The following is a 6,000-nucleotide window of genomic DNA, read 5'->3' on the forward strand; positions in this document are numbered from 1 at the left end:
TTTATTTTAAATATTAATACCTTATATTTTTAACGGACTTATAAATTTATTCATATTTTTTTTATTTTGGGATTTTAATAAAAATAAAAAATATATAAAAGAATATTAATAAAAATATAAACTTTTTTGTTTTCTAATTTTTAATAGTTAATTATAAAAAAATAAAAGTGAAATAAAGGAAAAAAGAAAAGAAAATTAAAAATATATATAGCCTCTTTTAAACGGTTTAATTTAATCTAATATGTACCTTTCATTATTTTAAGCTTTATCGTATTAAAAAACCCATGAATCACAACTCTCTTTTTTTTCCAAGTTCTTCCTAATTTGATGAACGTATTTATTATAATTTTATATTATCTAATTAAAGATTTATTAATCATCTAAGTATATATATTTATATAATTTTAAATATATTTCTTATAGAGTTTTCTCTCAATAAATATAATTTTAATTTTTTAATACTCTTAAATTTTTATTCTGTCAAAAAAAATAGACTAAGATATTAGTGTGAATTAAAAATTATTAATATAAAATTTTGGCACTTTTAAGCGTGTTAAGAGAGTTAAAATGAAAAATCGTGTGCTTAAAAATAGATTTATTGCACGTGGATTTTTCTAAATAAGCTTAAAGTAGAAGAAGAGAAAAAGAGATGTGCAATTAAAGAGAGGAGGAAAAGATTTATAAGAAAATTAATAAAAAAATGGATTATTATTTCCTTTTTAAGAATTTTGTTAATTCCAACAGAAATTAATACAATTATATAAAGAAAATAATTTTAAATTACCTTCCTTATTTATAATAAATATGATAAATTAACTATTTGAAACCAAATAAAATTAATTAACTATTTTAATATAATAAATGTTTTTAAAAAATTATACTAAAATATCTCATAATAAATAAATAAATAAATTGATTTCTAATATTAAAATTATGAACTTAATAAATGTAAAGAATTTCTTAAATATAAATTGATGTTTTAAAATTAAACTTATCCGATTGACATTATCATAATGGCGAGCACCGAAAGCTTCAACCTTGCTAACCAAGCTAAGTCTTCTTTTTTTATAAATTTTTTGATAGCGTATTTGTTATAGTATCATATCGTTTAATTAGAGTATTTTATTGATTTCTAAGTATATAGTTGTATTATCTTAAATGTATCTCTCATAATTTTCTCTCAACATATACAACTCTAATTTTCTTTCCAATATTTTCATTTCTTATTTTGTCCATCCCCATATGACCATAAATCAATTGTAACATCTTCATCTTTACAATTATAATTCTTTACTCATGTATTTAAGTCATAATTCAATAGTTAACCTCATATTAATATAGTAAATCTAATCACTATTTTATATAATTTTTCTTTAAATTTTAAATCGAATAATGATCGTACATGACAAAAAAAATTGACTAAGGATCGTGTGAATTAAAAAGTATTAATATAAAAAATTGGCACTTTAAGCGTGTCAAGAGAGTTAATTGAAGAATCGTGTGCTTCAAAATAGATTGATTGCTTATGGACTTTCCTGAAGAAGCTTAAAGCATAAGAGAAGAGAAAAGGAGAGGTGCAATTAAAGAGAGGAGGAAAGGATTTATAAGAAAAACTAATAAAAATTGGATTATTTTTTTATTTTTTATTATTTTGTATATTTCAAAAGACTAAAAATATTAATTATATAAAGAACATAATTTTATAGTACCTTCCTTATTTATAATAAATATGATAAATTAACTATCAAATTAATTAACCATTTTAATATTTGTAAGAAAAGTTTTTTTATAAAAAAAGTTATATTAAAATATCTCATAATAAATAAATAAGTAATTTGATTTTTAATATTAAAATTATGTTATTTTATAAACATAATGAATGTAAATTATGTCTTAAATAGAAATTGATGTTTTAGACTTACACGATTGGCATTATCGTAATGGCGAGCACCGAAAGCTTCGTACACGCTGCGGCGCTCAAGGAGTTCGACGAGGCCAAGACCGGCGTCCGCGGCCTCGTGGAATCTGGGGTCACCGCCCTCCCCGCCATCTTCCGCCACCCCATCCCCCGCCCCCTCCACTCCCCCTTGTCGTCCCCCATCCTCTCCGTCCCCATCATCGACCTCTCCCTCCCCCGCTCCTCCGCCGTCGCCCTCGCCGCCGCCGCGTCCCGCGACTTTGGCTTCTTCCAGGTCGTCAATCATGGAATCCCCCTCCCCTCCTTAGTCGCACCCTCTCCGCCGTCCGATCCTTCCACGAGCTGCCTCCTTCCGTCCGCTCCGCTTTCTACTCACGCGGCGTGAAAACTGGCGTCAACTACTCCTCAAACGTAGATCTTTACCGATCCACCGCCGCCAGCTGGCGTGATACCCTTCAGATGCTCATGGGGCCGATCCCGCCCGACCCGGAGCGGATCCCGCCTGTGTGCCGGGCGGAGCTGCTAGAGTGGGACGAGCACGTGGTGACGGTGGGGCGGGCGTTGATGGGGCTTTTGGCGGAGGGGTTGGGGGCTGATGCAGGATTGCTAGAGGAGGCCGCTTTCCTGGAGGGGAGAGTTATGGCGTGCCACTACTACCCACCGTGCCCGGAGCCAGAGATGACGGCGGGATTGGTGGAGCACACAGACCCAGGCGTTCTCACTGTACTGTTGCAGGACGACGTCGGCGGGCTGCAGGTGAAGCGGGATTTGGAGGGAGGGGAGGCCGTGTGGGTGGATGTGCAGCCGGTTCCGGGGGCGCTCGTCATCAACGTCGGCGATCTCCTGCAGGTAAGCAGTCCTCTTATCAGCAGTAACGCCCATGAGATTCTAGCTTCCAAGAAATTGCCGATCAAATAGAGATCTTGATGTCTTCTTGGATAAAATGAGCATTTTTATGAAGTTTTTTTATTGTTGAAAGATAAGACATACTTGCTTAAATACACTTAGACAAGTTAATTGGGATGATTTATAAAGCAAATCAGGGAGACACAAACAACCAATGGTGATTTTGACAAACTATCCATGAAATTATTGCTTGCTTTGGAAGCATGAGAATCTGCAATTGCTGGGAGTGTTATATTTAGAGACTTGCTCTTTGTCTACTTCAAGTCTGTTGTAACCCACTTTGATAGGGCAAACCTACGTGTGTATATTTTTCCCCCTGGAAAATTGGATTAAGAACTGGTGTTTCTTATGAAGTTAAAGAATTTCATTACAATGCTTTAATATAAGCAATGATCAAGTCCAAGTTATCTGATCTCTGCATAACTAAGTTTTCTCCTAAATAAGACTTTCTCAAGTAAAAAAGAGGCCTGCTATAATTGTCTATGGAAAGAAAGACCTGAATTAGGCAGCTCAATTATTATAATCGAAACAACTCAGTCCTTGGCACGAGGAATTTATGTAGTTCTTTAAATTTTCTGAGTTGGCTGTTCGTTTTGTTTAACTAATATGCGAAGGACTAAAATAACTAGTCTTAATTTTTCTGGGGTATTTTTATTTTGCTTCTTCCTGATCTAGGTATCATTTGCCTCCATCTATGCATTGGGATCAGAGGGCTGAAACTAAATTTTCTGTTCAACGCTTATTGAGAATACAGTTTTTTCAATCTATAGTGTTTAGTTCCTCATCTTGTAGAATGAGCATGATTTAATTATGTCGAAACTAATGGACTTCCATCTTCCTATGCATTGTCCATCTAGTTCAACTAGCCTTGGTGGCCCGATTGATCTGTTTAATTTGCTTGACCCACCCCCACTTGATACCTACCAGCTCTCCAATCTACTTGCTTGCTTTATCCTGTTTGGTGGATCTAATCAATCCTCCACTGGGTCAGTTTGGCAAGCTCTAGTCACTTGACTCATTTGAACGTGCAGCCCAATCAAACCATCATCCAACACAATAAGTTTGTTCGACTTCATGTCTCGTCTGCTCGCCTAGCCTACTCAACCAGCTTGGCCTATCTAGCTAGGCTGACCAGTTCAGGGTGCCTAACTTGGCCTACTTGATGGCTCAATTCACCCAACTCAACTGGTCCAACAGGGCCATTTGACTCACTTTCACAATATGTATTTGTTTGGAGGGTTGAGTAAGAATATATATTATTAAAGAATGAAATAAATATGGAATTGTTTTTCCTAGATTAAGGAATTACTATTCCCTCGGAATATGGAATCACAATTCCATGCTAATTGTTATTCCAAATTCAGTGACAACTTCTTTATTATAGGTGTTTTCTCTCAAATTTGAATATTATTAGTCAAATAGTCTTGCATATTCAACCCTAAATAGTTGGTAGAAACGCAGTTTAATGATTGACAATGATGATGTCTGTTCTTCCCATTATTTTCAGGATTTGAATGCAGATTGTCTACACTCTTAAACAGTTTCATTTTCACATCATTTTGAAATAGACATCTGGATATCTTAGAATCTCTTTCCACCTCTAAGTGCATGTTCAGCCAAGATACATCATGTGCATTCCTCCTTTTCTTCCAGCACCTTTGTCCTTGCAATTTTAACCTTACCTACCCAAGTTTCTCATATATTTTTGTGCATTTTCTTCTTCTTTTTTTTTCTTCTTCACAGATCATGTCCAATGACGAATACAAGAGTGTGGAGCACAGGGTGTTAGCTAATTCAAATCAAGAACCCAGGGTCTCCATTGCAACCTTCTTCAACCCAGGATCGTGGGGACTCAAAATTTTATGGACCTTTACCTGAACTAGTGTCTACAGATAAGCCTCCTCACTATAGAAACTTCACCATTTATGGACCTTTACCTGAACAGTAGAAGTTTGGTTGACCATTTCAAGTCATAGATAGATTATTGTAATTATTCAGATTGCATCAGCTCAACTATAGAAACTTCACCATGTCAGAAGAACCTTCTTCAGTGACCAATTTCAAGTTATAGTCTGATATCTGTATGTTTATTGACTTCAGAAATAATGATTGTGATTGTAACTTTCTTCTCACATTATTCTGTTGCTCGAAAACAGCTGCTAAAATTGATCCAGTTCTTCCTCGAAAACAAATCACTAATGCAATTGATGAGGAAAAAAAAAAGAAAGACATCCTGATGTTGCAAGTTTTGGCTTGTGAATGGCAGTTTGCAGAACCTTCTCGATTCAGAATTTTTGCCATGAGTTTTTATTTTATTATTGTTATTGTTATTACTATTTTACAATATATAGAATCCTAAATGAGATGTGGTTGCTCTTCTTGCAGGTCCACATCAGACAATGAAGTTGATCGATGTTGGCCATTCCTTGTCAATCTTTTGCATTCGCTGGGCATTCAAAGTCCTGCTTAATATTCTCCAAGGTCATGGCTCTCTTTTACTATATCTGTCATTGTTAGGACCCAACAGATAAAAAATACTCTTTCTAAGCCAATGAATTAGGCTTGGATGATAATGTTGGCAAAAAGTCATCTGAGTTCATTCAGTGGTCTGTGCTACTTGATCTATCTCAGATTTGGCTGAAATAGAGTTGGTTCTTGGCGGGATAACCTGAGCTTGTGGTTTTGGTTTGGTCTAAGACGGACCATGGTTTAGGCGTTCACTTGAGGTGGATGTGACTCAGCCCGAGGCAGCACAAAACTAATTTGATCTGGTCCTAGAAATGGTCCGAGGGCCATAGAGCTGCTAAAATGTCTTGCTCAAGATGTAATTTAATTGACATGAAAGTGTGTTGCTCAATCGCTAGTGCCATGTGGTGCCATCGGGTTAGGGTTGCTTGATAAGCCATGGATATGCTAGTGTCCACACTCTCTTTGGATTGTACACCTGAAACTCATCTAATGGTCTCAAACGCTTCTGAAATCGTTGGAGAAAAGAATTCTGCACAATTGGCTATAAGACCATTTCCAGTGTGAGAACAATTGTATATATATATATATTCCATGGACAGGATTGAAGCTCATAAAAGGGAAGTCAGTGTGACACTTCTTTAACCTATCTCTTTCTTCTTGCTGTGTAGATGTGTCTCCTTCTAAAGCCAGTAATGCAACAGGAGTAC

The 6,000-nt window shown here is 35.5% G+C and overlaps 1 pseudogene; it reads left to right on the forward strand.

Annotated features, from left to right (window-relative positions):
- The first annotated feature begins 1,940 nt into the window (after positions 1-1,940).
- LOC141816983 (1-aminocyclopropane-1-carboxylate oxidase homolog 1-like) lies at positions 1,941-4,800 on the forward strand (annotated as a pseudogene).
- The last annotated feature ends 1,200 nt before the right edge of the window (positions 4,801-6,000 follow it).

The sequence above is a fragment of the Curcuma longa genome, unplaced genomic scaffold (genome assembly GCF_044706935.1).
Source record: "Curcuma longa cultivar G26 ecotype Majalengka, Jawa Barat unplaced genomic scaffold, ITB_CL_G26_1.1 contig_18973, whole genome shotgun sequence".
Classification (NCBI taxonomy): Eukaryota; Viridiplantae; Streptophyta; class Magnoliopsida; order Zingiberales; family Zingiberaceae; genus Curcuma; species Curcuma longa.